The 16885-nt window shown below is 41.0% G+C and overlaps 1 protein-coding gene across 1 annotated transcript in view; it reads right to left on the reverse strand.

The window, feature by feature from the left end:
* Positions 1-16885, reverse strand: part of KIRREL3 (kirre like nephrin family adhesion molecule 3) — a 952257-nt gene that overhangs the window by 321033 nt on the left and 614339 nt on the right. The gene's annotated exons all lie outside the window — the stretch shown is intronic.

Here is a 16885-nt window from a genome sequence, read left to right on the forward strand (position 1 = left end):
GCCAACGCTCTTGACATCCCCACATATGGAGGCGCCTGCATGTGTACAAACATTTACCAACACCTTGATTGATGTGTGAAAATGTAACGGGTGTAAGGCTGGCTGACTATGTTGGGGAGTGGTTGAGGGAGGAAGGGTGCTATCTGGTTGATTATTTCTTTGCTTCTATTAAAAATTAAGCGTGCATCAAAATCAATTCTGTAGGAATCAGGCACAGGCGCGCTATAGAGGGGAATGAATCAGAGAAATGAATAAAAGACTAAAAGGGCATATTTAAGATGCGTGGGGTTCAACTCCCAGAAATTCCACAGCCACTGCAGACTGGGGAATTCTAGGAATTGAAGTCCACACATCTTAAAGTGAGCCTTCTCCGGGTCCCGTCGACTAAACAATGTCATTTGGTGGGACCCAGGAGAAGAGCCTTCTCTGTGGTGGCCCCGACCCTCTGGAACCAGCTCCCCCCAGATATCAGAGTTGCCCCCACCCTCCTTGCCTTTCGCAAGCTCCGTAAAACCCACCTCTGTCGTCAGGCATGGGAGAATTGAAATTTCCCTTCCCCCTAGGCTTATAGAATTTATACATGGCATGCTTGTATATATGATTGGTTCTTTAAATTGGAGTTTTTTAGATTATTTTTAATATTAGATTTGTTTACATTGTCTTTTTTATTGTTGTTAGCTGCCCCGAGTCTTTGGAGAGGGGCGGCATACAAATCAAATCAAATCAAATCAAATCAAATCAAATCAAATCAAATCAAATCAAATCAAATCAAATCAAATCAAATCAAATCAAATCAAATCAAATCAAATCAAATCAAATCAAATCAAATCAAATCAAATCAAATCAAATCAAATCAAATCAAATCAAATCAAATCAAATCAAATCAAATCAAATCAAATCAAATCAAATCAAATCAAATCAAATCAAATCAAATCAAATCAAATCAAATCAAATCAATCAATAAAGTCACCTAGTTGAGAAATAATGAAATGGAAGATTCAGAAAATGAAAGTCCAGTGGATTGAAAAATGATTCACTTTTGGTTCAAGGGATACAGGAATCTGATGCCAAGTATGGCTGTAGACGAGTGTGGCGAGCGAATAAATTTTCTGCTGCTGTGAAGACCAGATTCTGATTCCAAATAATATTTAATACAAGTTAAAAAGAGCTTCAGACATGTTGGGTGCATGTTCTCCAGGCTCTTAGTGTGATAGCATTTCTATTCTTTGGATATTTTTTGAAAAATAAAGACTGTTCCTTCTGCCTATGCATCCTGTAGAGTAGAGGAAGGAAAAGATTTTGGCATAGTGAAAACTAATGAATCTCTGTAGAGATTCTCAGCCATCCAGGTTGTCCCAAAGGAACTTTTTCAAAAGGTCTTTCTTTGTTTTTCCTTAGAAGATTTATTTATTTTATTTATTTAATTAATTTGACTTCTATGCCACCCAATCCCAAAGGACTCAGGGCGGCTTACAACAATATAAAATTACAAATACAATAAAAATAAGTCAAATATACAGTCTAAAACTATAAAACCCTAATTAAAACCCATAATTAAACTATCCAGTCAGCATACATCTTTATAAGTGATGACCAAAGTGTTGGTCATCACCTATAAAGCCCTTCATGGCACCGGACCAGGGTACCTACAAGACCGCCTTCTGCCGCACGAATCCCAGCGACTGGTTAGGTCCCACAGAGTTGGCCTCCTTTGGGTCCCGTCAACTAAACAATGTCGTTTGGCGGGACCCAGGGGAAGAGCCTTCTCTGTGATGGCTCTGACCCTCTGGAATCAGCTCCCTCCAGAGATTAGAACTGCCCCCACCCTCCTTGCCTTTCGTAAACTCCTTAAAACCCACCTCTGTCGTCAAGCATGGGGGAACTCCCCCTGCCTATGTAGTTTTTTGTGTATGATATGACTGTATGTATGTTTTTATATATTGGGGTTTCTTGTTTTTTGGACTTTTTAAATGTATTATTGTTACTTTAGATTCTAACTATTAGATTTGTCATTATATATTGTTTTTATCATTGATGTAAGCTGCCCCGAGTCTATGGAGAGGGGCGGCATACAAATCTAATAAATAATAATAATAATAATAATAATAATAATAACAACAACAACAACAACAATAATAATACATGCATACCATTCATACAATTTGACCATGAGAGATGTACCATTCATGCCCCCCAGGCCTGCTGGCAAAGCCAGGTCTTTGTGGCCTTATGGAAGGCAAGTAGGGTGGGGGAAGTACGGACGTTGGGGGGGGGAGGAGTTGATTCCATAGAGCCGGGGCAGCAACAGAGAAGGCTCTCCCCCACAGCCCCGCCAACCTGCATTGTTTAGTCGAATGGACCTGGAGGAAACCCACTCTTTGTGCTCTTCTTGGTCTCTGGAGGTAGATGTTTTGCTTCTCACCTAAGAAGCTTCTTCAGTTCACCACAGAAGAAGGGTCTTGGATGAGAAGCAAAACATTCTTCCAGGAAAAAACAAAGAAAGTCCAATCATCTTTTGAAAAACCACCTTTGTGAAAACTAGTAATTGTCAACTTGCAAAGCATCCCTGGCCTGCACTTGAGTTGCCATAGGCCAGGGGGTGATGGGAAACCAGCGAAATGGCACAGCAGCCCAAGACAGAAGGACATTCCACGCTTATCTCTCTCAAGGCTGTATCCCAGGGTTACATACAGCAGTGAGGGGTATGAACTCTACAACCCTCAAAACTGCTCCGTTGGTGGATGTGATTAATGACACATAATGGAGGAGAGGGGAAAACAGGGCCATACTGGAGAATAAATTATGTGGAGTCAGAGCTGGCTTCACTTGCTGACATGTAGCTCCTAATAAATAACTGGATTTCTTTTGAAGCTTGGCTCAAGAGTCATGATTTAATTAAGGCATTACACGGAACTCTGAAAGTAACTTTTTAAATTTCCCAAATCTATCCATCCATTTCAGAGACACTGGGTAACCAAGTAGCTTACAGGCTAAAAAAATATTCTCATGGGGATTTTGTTGTTGTTGCTGTTTTGAATTTGTGATAAATGGAGGACTATTCCAAAGTTTATGTGCTGATTTTAGAATAGCCTTTCTCTGATGTGATGGAATTTAATTCCCCCAAACTCCCAGCTAACTTAAAGGGCATCAGATAGAGAAAGGCTACGTTACAGTCAGAGAAGTGATATAGTTGAGGATTTCAGCTCAGTGGCAAAATAACACTTTGAGTGCAGAAAGGTTGTAGGGCATTTTTTTTTCCTGAGCATTTTGAACTAAAAGATTAGCAGCTCATTGAGTTTCTGATAAAACTGTTGTTTCTTATCCCAAGTACACAGTCTGTAGCCACGCAGAGGCTCAGCAGCTTGTCAAGACAAATCCAGGTAGTCCTTAATTGACCCTTAATGGGTCACTTTGCAACCATTCTAAGTTACGAGAAATGTCTCCCATGCTACTTATGACCAGGATTGAAAGCTCCAATGGCTGCACACACAGACCTGCCGTCACATGGTCATACTTTGGATCCTTGGCATTTGTAGCCCTTTGCAACATCCCACAATCACCTGACTGCAATTTATGGAGGGTTTTTTTGCTGTTAACTGACATTTACTTCTAATGGGTTCACTGACGACCATGGTGTTTACTTAACTATCACTGTGTTTCCTTAATGTCGGGTACAAAAAAAAGTTTGTAAAATTAGGCACTTGGTGACCCACTTAATGACTAGTACGACGTATGGGTGTAATTCATATCTATTAGGGTTCTGAGTAATACATCCGGCAACAGCAAAACTGCGAGACAGGTAGATTCCTGAAAGGACATGTTTATTGGACACATCATATCAGCACAGCTGATGAAAACCAACTCTAAAAATTCCCATGGTTTTCACCTAATTAAATGAGCAGAAATCTCCCTTCCCAGATATTATTATTATTATTATTATTATTATTATTATTATTATTATTATTATTATTATATTAGATTTGTATGCCGCCCCTCTCCGAAGACTCGGGGCGGCTAACAACAATATAAAAAGACAATGTAAACAAATCTAATATTAAAAACAATATAAAAAAACCCAATTTAAAAAACCACTCATACATACAAGCATACCATTATTGGTCACATTGTCCAATGAATATAGCTGGCAGGCTGCTTGGTCACTCTTCTCCTCCTTCACCAGCCATTTGTTGAGATGACCTTGGTTCCCACAGGAATTTTGTTTTGTTTTGACCGTTAGCCATTCTAACTATTTCCTCCCCTCTCTTCCCCCTTTCAATGCTTGTGGCAACTATGAGGCAGGAAAGGATGGCTTCTGTCAGGTCAGCTTCAGAATTGACACCATGCTCAATTACAATTGTAAATTGACTACCAGTTGATGTGTATGTTGTCTTTCTATGGGCTTTGCCTTGGGAGCTTTAGTCCCTGGGTAGAAATGCTTCTCATTAGTGAAGCTCATGGATCTTAGAGGGTTTCTTTTCTGCAGGGCAACAACCAACTCTCAAGATCTTTGTGGACTCTTGGGCTCAAGTGGTTTGACCCTCACAGTCAGTGTTGAACACATCACTTTTAAAATCTGGACCATCCTATCATCCTATCCAGAGTCTAGGATAGTGATGGTGAACCTATGGCACATGTGCCACAGGTGGCACATGAAACCATATCTACCGGAATGCAAGCTATTGCCTTAGTTTAGCTCCAGCGTGCATGTGCGTGGCATCCAGCTGATTTTCATTGCATGCAGAAGCTCTGGGAGGGAGTTTTTGGCTTCCGGAGGGCCTCCAGGGGGATGGGGGAGGGCATTTCCGCTCTCCCCAGACTCTAGGAAGCCTCTGGAGCCTGCAGAGAGTAAAAAACAAGCCTACTGGACCCACCAGGTCATTTCTGGCCTTCAAAGGTCCTCCTGGCAGGAGGGGAAAGCCATTTTCACTCTCTCCAGACATTTAATTATGGGTGTGAGCACTCGTGCATGTGAAAAAGTGCGCATGCACATGCTTTCAGCACTTGAGGAAGAAAATGTTTGCCATCAGTGGTTTAGGATAACTCGCTGAGGTCAATTTGCGGTGGCCAACTCACCATGGTGAACTCTCCATGGCCAACTCGCCACAGGACAAGAATAACACCAATATTGAAGAAATGATAGAAGAGAGTCACTAAAAAAGGATGCAAAAGGAGGGAGAAAATGAAATGTAAATGTTTTTTAAATGATTTTAAATCATGAAATTTACTTATTGAATTGTCCCATGGTGAGTTCGCCATGGCAAGTTGGTGGTAGCCAGTTGTCCCATGGCGAGTTGGCCATGGTCAGTCTGCAACAGTGAGTTGTAACCCTAACCCTAACTTTCTCCTGTGATGTCAAAATACCAAAGAATGACAGAAATTCCGTCCTACAAAGAAAAAGGGGGTGACTTTTTTGAATTAACCCCCTGACCCAAGTTAGCCTTATCCTGCACATCCAGTAATTGGCTGCTGTCCCATGGGTGAGATCATCCAAGGACATGGGGTGAGGTATCATCAATATGCCGATGATACCCAGCTTTACATCTCCACCCCATGCCCAGTCAACGAAGCGGCGGAAGTGATGTGCCGGTGCCTGGAGGCTGTTGGGGCCTGGATGGGTGTCAACAGACTCAAACTCAACCCGGATAAGACGGAGTGGCTGTGGGTTTTGCCTCCCAAGGACAATCCCATCTGTCCGTCCATTACCCTGGGGGGGGAATCATTGACCCCCTCAGAGAGGGTCCGCAACTTGGGCGTCCTCCTCGATCCACAGCTGACATTAGAGAACCATCTTTCGGCTGTGGCGAGGGGGGCGTTTGCCCAGGTTCGCCTGGTGCACCAGTTGCGGCCCTATCTGGACCGGGACTCATTGCTCACAGTCACTCATGCCCTCATCACCTCGAGGTTCGACTACTGTAATGCTCTCTACATGGGGCTACCTTTGAAAAGTGTTCGGAAACTTCAGATCGTGCAGAATGCAGCTGCGAGAGCAGTCATGGGCTTACCCAGGTATGCCCATGTTTCACCATCACTCCGCAGTCTGCATTGGTTGCCGATCAGTTTCCGGTCACAATTCAAAGTGTTGGTTATGACCTTTAAAGCCCTTCATGGCACTGGACCAGAATATCTCCGAGACCGCCTTCTGCCGCACGAATCCCAGCGACCGATTAGGTCCCACAGAGTGGGCCTCCTCCGGGTCCCGTCAACTAAACAATGCCGGTTGGCGGGCCCCAGGGGGAGAGCCTTCTCTGTGGCGGCACCGGCCCTCTGGAACCAACTCCCCCCGGAGATCAGAACTGCCCCTACTCTTCCTGCCTTCCGTAAACTCCTTAAAACCCACCTTTGCCGTCGGGCATGGGGAAACTAAACATCTCCCCCTGGGCACGTTGAAGTTATATATGGTATGCCTGTATGTGTGTATGTTAGTATTGGGGATTTTCTTAAACTTATAATATTTTAATTAATTGGATTGTATTGGATTGTTTTTCACTTGTTGTGAGCCGCCCCGAGTCTTCGGAGAGGGGCGGCATACAAATCCAAATAATAAATAAATAAATAATAAATGGGGGCGGGGGGGGAGCGACAACGCAGTGGGGATAGTACATTTATGCACTATTTATTGAATACTTAATAGTTTTTTTATTGTCCTTCCTTCTCTAGTACCTTAATTGTACCTTCATGATCCTTAATTACTTTTAAAACAGTAAATAATTAAACAGTATGTTTTCACCCATAAACACTTTAATCATTTTAATCATTATCTAGAACTAAACTTATATAGCAATTAAAGAAAATTGAGCTATTTGCCTAATCTGTTTTCATACTGAACCTTGTGGGTTCGTTACAAAACCTTAAAATGTTACTGTGCTCCTCAACAAATAATGCTGTCTATCGTTTGTCCTTTTTGTGGGCTATTCAAATAATGTGACTCAATCAACTGGAAAAGAGTCCAAACACCTATTTGAAAACTTCTCTTGGTCAGTAAGCCACTCCCACCCTGTTACATGACTTTTAAGTTACCCCACCACATGATTGTTAAACCACGCCCACCTGGTCACATGACCATCAAGCCGCAGCCACACAATAAGCCACGCCCACAGCGTGGCAGTAAAAAAATTGGCAGCCTATCACTGTGCATATCCATTCTACTTTTCAACAGTCCATCAGTTCTCTGCTTTTTGTCGTTTCATATCCTGGCTTGCGGGCATGTGGGACTCTGCTTGGGCTTCATCTATAAGTACAGACTCTAGCAAACCTAATCATGTAAAGTGGCTATTTGAATAACAGTTTTAGGTGGCTGTACTTTCCTGTAATTTCCAGAAGGAAACAAATCCAGGCAGACTGCAATTTTGTGCCTATGAATTTTGAATGAATATCACTAAGTGCCTTTTCTACAAGCTCAATTCCCTGCTTTTATCCTTCTTGGCCTCTCTTTCCAGAGCCTGGCAGCTTCCCATGAAAACCAAATATAATTTACGACTGCAGCCCAGGAGGTTTTGCGGGAGGCTGGGATTTGATAAAAGGCAACTTCTGTGCAGAAGGGATAATTTTAGGAGCTGTCACTTGTCACACTGTTATGCTCCTCTGCTTTTTCAAAGGGAAGGCGGGCAGGTGAAATTTCTTTCACTTCTAAAGTACAGTTTGCACATCAGGTCTTAATCCAGATGTTGCATCTATTCCTTCATTACTTGGTGCAAAGATTCAGAAGGTTCCAGGAATGTGTGCTGAAAACCCAAGCAAGTACAGGATTAAATTGTATACATGCTCCTTGAAAGCTTGATATTCAAAACTTTTTCTTTGGATTTCCTCTGTGTTGTATGTCGGGTTATTTATTTATTTAGTGTGCATTCTACTCTAAAGGCTTTTTGCTACTCTCTTTTATTACAGAACGTTTTCCTCACAATTCATTTATTTATTTGATGCGCTTGCTCGAAAATGCAAGCTTCTTTTTACAACTCTCATTTATTGCAGAATTATTGCTGGGCCTCCTAGCACTCTGAGAGTGATGAAGGATGGGACATTTTTGGGAACAGTTACTTTTCATGATGCTGAATTGCTTTCCAAGATGAGCCCTGCCTTACCCCTCTAGTCTTCTTTGGAATCTACAAGATGTGTGAAATGGTTTCCTGATTTCCTGATTAATAAATAAAACAGCACTATATACATGTAAATTATTGCCATTATCTTTAAATGCCTTCTGCCTTTTAAAATCTATCTGTTGGAATGCAGTAAAACAGAAAAGAGTTGAGCACCTTGAATGTACGTGAAGAAATGAGAATGTTTGGGGTTTACCGGGCGTGGGGAAATGGATGCCTTAGCAGATATACATGAAATCATAAAGCTTTCATTTTCCTCTTCTACAATTTGTCATCAAATAACTGTTTCCAAAACTGAAAATCAGTTGGAATAGCAGAGTGTTACAGCAATGGAGTTACAGATGCATTACCTTTGGGTGAGATATGGACAGAAACACATGCATTTTGTGGAATCTTGAAAAATATTAAGTTAATAAGCCTAACCATAGGGATGTAAGGGAAGTAAGCAAACAAATCAAATCACATCTTCGCTATCAAATCCAAATAGACCAGCATAAATGCATTGTATATAATCCTGGCTCGTAAATTGGAGCAGGGTAACTTTTAAAGCCAAAAGCTTCTATCTTCTCATCTTCAGAGATACTTTTATAGCACATCTGTCAAAAGCCAAGTGAGTATTCATCTGATTATCAATAATTGCCAGCTATTTTTCCAGACGTATGAACATCTTGGCCAAAATTAGGTCACATAGTTGAATTAGATCTTTGGTAACCTATTTAGTTGTCTGAAAATGGGGGCATTTCTGCAGTCAAAGCTGGATCTTGAAACGAGAGTCTGTTGACCCACAACTCAGAAGGAGAATTTTCTGACTGTGTTCTCTAATCATTATCCAGGAAGATAGAGAAGATAACAACAATAAAGAAACCGAGCATCAATTTCTGGGCTGAAATGAATATGTTAGAGTCCACTGGGATTGGGCTGTATTTATTTATTTTGTAACAGAAATTCATTATCTTTCCTTTAAAAGATTTAAAGAATTTAATTTAATTTAATTTAATTAATTAAATCTATATGCCGCCCACTCCCTGAGAACTCAGGGCGGCTGAGAAAAGTACATATATTTAATTAAAAAAGAGGAAAGGGGCTGCTAAGAGTTATGCAGTAACTCTTTCTGGAATAAAAACAGGTTGTCTGATATATCACGGTACAGTGAATGGATTAGCCTGAGCAGATAAGGTTACCTGATGCTCTTCAGTATCTTTCAGATACCTTTGGTTTCTGCTTCAAGGGATATGGAGTCGATATAACAGATGGTTACTACTAACTAATTATACAGGACTTCTCTTCTTCTATCATTCTGGAAGAAGCTAGACACCTATCAGTCAGAGGCGCTTTAATTTGGATTCCTGTACAAAGCAGGAAGTTGGATTTAGTAGCCTAAACAGCCAATTCCATCTATAATTATATGAAAAGTGAGAGAAAAATGAATAATTTTTCAATACCTAGGGCAGTGATGGCGAACCTATGGCATGGGTGCCACAGGTGGTGCGCAGAGCCATATCTGCTGGCACGCAAGCCATTACCATAGCTCAGTTCCAACATGCATGTATGTTCCGTCCAACTGATTTTTGGTTCGCCCGGAGGCTCTGGGAGGGCATTTTTTACTTCCGAAGAGTCTCCAGGGGGATAGGCGAGGTCATTTTTGGCCTCCCCGGCCTCCATAGAAGCCTCTGGAGCTTGGAGAGGGCAAAAAATGGGCCAACCGGGCCCACCAGAGATTGGGAAATAGGCTGTTTCAGGCCTCCAGAGGGCCTCTGGGGGTAGGGGAGGCCATTTTTGCTGTCCCCAGGCATTAAATTATGGGTGTGGGCACTCGCACATGCGCAATAGCACACACATGCTCTTTTGGCACCAAAATTTAAAAAGGCTCACCATCACTGACCTAGGGTCAATTATGTTCAATGACAACTTCTTGCTGCATGTCTGTTGTGGTGCAGTAGATTGGAAGCTAATCAATTTTAGTTGGTTTGATCAGGTTATTTGCCCATTAGACTTCTACAGGGAGTCCTTGACTTATAACTGTTCACTTAGTGACTGTTGGAAGCCGCAACAGCACTGAAAAAAGTGAGTTATGTCAGGGGTGAAATGGCCCCGGATCGCTTGTGCCTATCAGTCATCTGAGAGCCGGTCACAAAGGCAGCACAAGACTCCACCCATCCGCCCAAACATTGCTATTTGGTTCCTTTACACTCTGCACATGCACAGAATGCTTTACACATGCACAGAGGGTAGAAGAACCTAAATGGCGGCATCCGGGCAGGTGGGTGGAGCCTTGCGCTGCCTTCATGACCGGCTCTCTAAAGACCGACAGGCACGAGCGAAACGGAGGCTTTTCACCCCTGAGTTATGACCATTATTCACACTTATGACTGTTTCAGGATCCCCATGGCCATGTGATTTACCTTTGGATGCTTGACAACTGACTCACAATTATGACGGTCGCAGTGTTCCGGGGTCATGTGATCCCCTTTTGTGACTTTCTGATCAGCAAAGTCAATGGGGAAGCCAGATTCACTTAACAACAGTGTTACTAACAATTGCAGTGATTCACTTAACAAATGTGGCAAGAAAGGTTGTAAAGTGGGACAAAACTCACTTAACAAATTTAGCACTTAGCAACATAAATTTTGGGCTCAATTGTGGTTGCAAGTTGAGGACTACCTGTACAAGAAAATATGGATCAAGATCTACTATAAGTATAGATATGTCAGGTAATCTAAATTTGGTTTATGTTTGCAAAACATGAATTCAGGCATTAATCTATTGTGTAGTGTGTAACCTTGGCATATTTTTGTACCCTTTTCCTTTATATATTTATTACTTACACATCCTTTATACTGTCTACATTTCTGTGCAATGTCCCCAAATATGCACATTTTTATATACAATTGTTGAGCCGACTCTATGTTCCTTTCTGTGCTAAACCCAATTCTATTCTGACAGATCACATAACCTATTTCTTCCTAAAAAGATATCTGTTACACAGACAGCCATGAAGTTATTCATTTGAGATTTTATATATGTGTGCCTGTGCATAAAATCTCAGAGGAATAATTTCCATTTGATTATAGCGTGCATCCTAGAGTATTTTTCTTCTAGTTGTCTAAAAGATCTTGCCTGATTTTTTTTAAAAAATCAGTATTAAGTGGTCGATAATCACTTAGCTGTATTTGCACTGCACTTGTATAGGAAACGTGATATCAACGGAGAGAGTTCAATGGAGGAGTCCAAAGGAATCTGAGACGTTTTTCTATCTTTAGGTGTTATATGGCTCATTGTTGGTCAAAATGGAACAAATACCTTCAAAATCCATGGCATTAATATTCACTTTAAATTCCTGGCTCAAAATTTGCACAAGTGTCTATGTATATTTGGGGAAATGGTATATCATTGAAAGATGGGGGGGAAAATGGAACAGACTTGACTTGGAGCCTGAGATATTTCTCCATTATTATTACTTTCTGAATGCTCATAGGTAAAATAACCCATCCGGAAGACAAATTTAGCATAGAGTCATGCGGCGGGGGGGGGGGGGGGGGATGTAGACTCTCTTTGACCATGAAATGAGAACATCTAATTCCAAGCCTTCCTTTCCATGTCAAGCTATTACTTTGTAAATAAGTCCATTATCCTCTCCAAGCAGGTGGCTCTTTATCGGCAAAACTGGCAAAAAGTTGTAAACAACACAACCCTGACAGCTTGTCTTGGCGAGAAGGCCTTTTTCAGAGTGTACAGATCAAGGCTCAAGTTTGCAACAGGCCAAGCATAACTCCCTTGTATTGGGGCTCCCCCTTTTTCTGCTCAGCACTCCTGGCTCGATAAGAGCCTTAAGAAATATCAATAGGCTCTCAAGCCTTCCTTGTCACAGAAGAGGCCACTGTATTGACTGTCTCTGGAAGGAATTAACCTAATCGAAAACTGTATCTTCCTGACTGCCAGAATGAAATGGTGCATCTCGAAGAAGCAATGAAGGGGAAAATACACAGCCGAGGATGGACTGAATTGGAAAGTCTAATGGCTGGGGTTGGAATTGGTTCGGCAAAAAAAGCGATGGGGGTAATGGTGAGATTTTATTAATGGGTTCAGGCTGGGATTTTAAGTTTTTCCATTTGGTTTCTTTTAGACCTGTCTATCATTTGAGACAGAGTGGACTGCATTATAACATAAGATTGGTACGTGTGTGTGTTTGGGTATATGAGAGAGAGAGAGAGAGAGAGAATTAGAGATAGATTTTCAATTAATCCATATATGCGCGGTAAGGGGAATGATATATACCTGTTAGTAGTAGACAAAATCCATGGGCAGAGCAGGAAACGGTTATGTCAGCCAAATTATAGCCCGGTATAGACATAATATATGCACATGCAAATCTACGTAATCCATATCTTCACTTCAAACCTTAAACTCTGGTCTCTGATTGCTGATTTGCATAGGAAGCCCAGGCAATGCTTTCCAGTGAGGTTCAACATATACAGGAGAAAATATGGCACCATTTAAGACAACGAAAACAAAGCAAAAACATTTTCCCCTCCCCGTAATTACCTTCCCGGGGATTTGAGAAAACCAATAAAAGGCTGCCAGTTCAGCCATAAAAGCCTGCAGAGAGCCAAGGAATATGATAAACCCAGAAGAAGATATTAGGAATTGAGCATTTAAGAATTGCTGTATGAAGGAAATGGGGTGGTTTCTGAACAGAATGTTAAAATCAGTCAACTCATTCAATCCATCCATCCATCCATCAATCAAGATAAACCCCATAACTGAACTATCTAAAACATTCATGACCATAGAATAATCTCTTTATTCTTTCAGTGCACCATTGTTTCTGCAGTTCCACCATTATTTCTTATCCACCACAAATATAATTTTACCAACACTTAAAGAGAATATTCTAGTCAATAATACCTCAAACACAATTACTTAAATGTAACCAATAAACACAGAAACACAGAAACATAGAAGACTGACGGCAGAAAAAGACCTCATGGTCCATCTAGTCTGCCCTTATACTATTTCCTGTATTTTATCTTACAATGGATATATGTTTATCCCAGGCATGTTTAAATTCAGTTACTATGGATTTACCAACCACGTCTGCTGGAAGTTTGTTCCAAGGATCTACTACTCTTTCAGTGAAATAATATTTTCTCACGTTGCTTTTGATCTTTCCCCCAACTAACCTCAGATTGTGCCCCCTTGTTCTTGTGTTCACTTTCCTATTAAAAACACTTCCCTCTTGAACCTTATTTAACCCTTTAACATATTTAAATGTTTCGATCATGTCCCCCCTTTTCCTTCTGTCCTTCAGACTATACAGAATGAGTTCATTATGTCTTTCCTGATACGTTTTATGCTTAAGACCTTCCACCATTCTTGTAGCCCGTCTTTGGACCCGTTCAATTTTGTCAATATCTTTTTGTAGGTGAGGTCTCCAGAACTGAACACGGTATTCCAAATGTGGTCTCACCAGCGCTCTATATAAGGGGATCACAATCTCCCTCTTCCTGCTTGTTATACCTCTAGCTATGCAGCCAAGCATCCTACTTGCTTTTCCTACTGCCCGACCACACTGCTCACCCATTTTGAGGCTGTCAGAAATCACGACCCCTAATAAGACGTACAGTTATGGGTGTGCTGCAGAACAACATACTTAATGTTCTCTGAGCTTGGTGATTTTCTACAGATGCTTCATTACCAAACTAGGTGACATCCCTAGCACTGATGATGTTATCTAGTTTGGTAATGAACTGTTTGTAAGGAAAACCACCAAGCTCAGAGAGCACCAAAGACCCCATAGCGCAACTCTGAGCTACAAATATTATCGGTAGAACAAAATATGTGACACCTCTAACTCCATGAGATTGCCACTTTGCTTCCAAGTTCAGTTCAAGGTGCCTCAAAGCCCTACTTGATGTGGAACAAGGTTATTTGAAGGATCATCTCTCCTCAGTTATATCTAGGTATCCCAGTAGGCCTGGCAGATGGATATGCTATGAGTCTCACCTGCTAAAGAGGTCCATCTAATGCAGTGGTTCTCCACTTGGGGGTTGAACGACTGTTCCATAGAGGTCATCTAAGACCATGGGAAAAGACAAATTTCCCATGGTGTTAGGAACTAAAGCTTCTTTTTTGGCGCCTTGGAACATATTTTCACAATCTGACCAATCTAGCGTTTACAGTGGGGGTGTTCCTTAGAACTTCCTGCCAATTAGCTTAAAGCTCTGTTGGGAAAATTGGCGCTATACTTATGGTTGGGGGTCACTACAACACGAGGAACAGTATTAAGGGGTCGCGGCATTAGAAAGGTTGAGAACCACTGATCTAATGGGACCCAGGAGATGAACCTTAAGTCCCATGCTTTTGTCTCTGGAACATCATTCATTTTAAGGTGAGATTAGTTCCAACTGTATTAATCTTCCGGAATTTTCTTAAAACATGATTTTTTTCGAACAGGCTTGTGGAAATAGAGACCGCCCCATAAGATAGTGATTGTGTGTGTAGGATAGTGGTCTATTCTCTCATGGTCTACTAATTATATTTATATTTAATTTAAAACAAAAAACAAAATATGGCTGTTTTAGATGGTTTTGACCTCTGTGTTTTATTGTATGCTCCCCAGAGTAATGTTTGCAAGATGCGTGGCTTTATAAATTTGAAAAATAAATTAATAAATAAACTATTTTGTCTAATTCCACACAGAGGAATTAAATCCCTTCCCCATTTTTTGTTAGGTTTACATCTTCTGTCTTTAGTACCATAATAAATCGTCTGTGCTTCAAGAATGTGCTGGTCTCCAGTTTAAACAATCTCTGGGGAAAATTTTTGAGCAAGATTTCTGCTACACACATTCTGATTTTAGCAATTATCTAGGGAAGCAGAATATTAAAATTTTGAGGTAGTTTTGAGAGGCTTGGCTTTCCGGTGCTTCAAATAAGTTACTTTTTCCCAACTATAACTGGGTGGTTTTTTGATACCCTCTCGTTTTTTGGTATGATTATTCAAAAGATTGGTATGTTCATAAAGTCTTCATTTATTCTGGCCTTTAATCAGTCAGTTCCTTTTCCTGGATTTTAATTCCTTTCCCTCTCTGGAGTAAGACCAATTGCTCACTTATTGAAGATCGCATTTTAAGATTATAATTGTACAAAGTGGTACAGCGAGAAAATCTTAATAGCGTTTTGTAATCTATGAGTGGAAATATAACCAGAGTCTGTCATATGAGCTGGAAAAATTAGGATACTCCTTAATTACAGTTTCTGTTTGTGCACTACTGTCATGTATGATACTAAGCCATCAGTTGTTTTAAAAAAAAATATCAAAAGTCCCAAACCCTTTTATTTCCACAATCTGATATGTAAAAAGTATGTCTCAGAAGCCCGCCTATCTGAAATGCAGTGGTTTGGCCTGGATTCCCTGTAAAAAGGGAGTGAGTGAATGTTGAAACAGCTGTCCTATGCTCCAAAATCTGTCTTCAAAGCTATACTGTATAATCAGTAATGGGTTGCTGCCCCCATGGGGGGGAGGGTAACCAGTGGGGGTGGTACGTTTATGCACTATGTATTGAATACTTAATATTTTAAAATTGTCCTTCCTTCTCTAGTACCTTAGTATGATCCTTAATTACTTTTAAAATAGGAAAGAATTTGTTCTGTCTGGGTTCCCCCAGACCTCAACACCAACTGGAAAAAACAGCCAGACACTCTGGTAAAAGCCAAAAGTACTTTATAGCTGGAAAAAATAAACACAGAGGAAAACCTGTTCTTCCCAACAGACAGGCTATAATACTTTACAGCAGAGTCCTGATGTCCAGACAATACAGCAAGCTTCTTGCTGGCACACCCACCCCAAGGTTACAGTAGTCAAAGGCACAAACCAGGATTCCAAGACGCCAAAGTTCACAGCCAGGTCCCAAAACTTTCCAAAACTTTTAGCCTTTCCAAAGAGCACCACACCCAAACCCAGCTGTTGCCTCTTTAATGCTGAAAGTACTTAGCCAATTGATCCCTTCTCTGAGTAGCTCTTCTCTGTCGCAGATCAATTATGGCCTGTGCATTTTCCTCTAAGGAATCCAGGCTGCTTGCTGGGGAGAGCTCCCTCTGGGAGGACTCTGGCTGTCCTCCCTCTTCTTCAGCCTGGGATTCCTCCTCCTCGTCTGCCTGCACCTCCTGTTCCTCAGCCTCTCCCTCTGAGCTGGAAACCGACAGAAGATCAGCCATTCCCTGAGGGGCCTCAGACGGAACCACAACAGAATTAAGTAGTAAGTTTTTACCCACAAACGCTTTAATCATTTTAATAATTATCTAGAACTGATTTTTTTATGGCAATTAAAAAAATTGAGCTACTTGCCTAATCTGTTATCATACTGAACCTTATGGGTTCAGTACCAAACCTTAAAATGTTACTGTGCTCCTCAACAAATAATGCTGCCTATTGTTTGTCCTTGTTGTGGCTATTCAAATAATGTGACTTAATCAACTGAAAAAGAGTCCAAGCACCTATTTGAAAACTTATTTATTTATTTTATTTATTATTTATTATTTGGATTTGTATGCCGCCCCTCTCCGAAGACTCGGGGCGGCTCACAACAAGTGAAACAATCATGATAATCCAATTAATTAAAATATTTAAAGATTTAAGAAAAACCCCATATACTAACAGACACACACACAAGCATACCATGTATAAATTAAACGTGCCCAGGGGAGATGTTTAATTTCCTCATGCCTGATGGCAAAGGTGGGTCTTAAGGAGTTTACGGAAGGCAGGAAGAGTAGGGGCAGTTCTAATCTCCG

This window comes from Erythrolamprus reginae, chromosome 12, assembly GCF_031021105.1.
Source record: "Erythrolamprus reginae isolate rEryReg1 chromosome 12, rEryReg1.hap1, whole genome shotgun sequence".
NCBI lineage: Eukaryota > Metazoa > Chordata > Lepidosauria > Squamata > Dipsadidae > Erythrolamprus > Erythrolamprus reginae.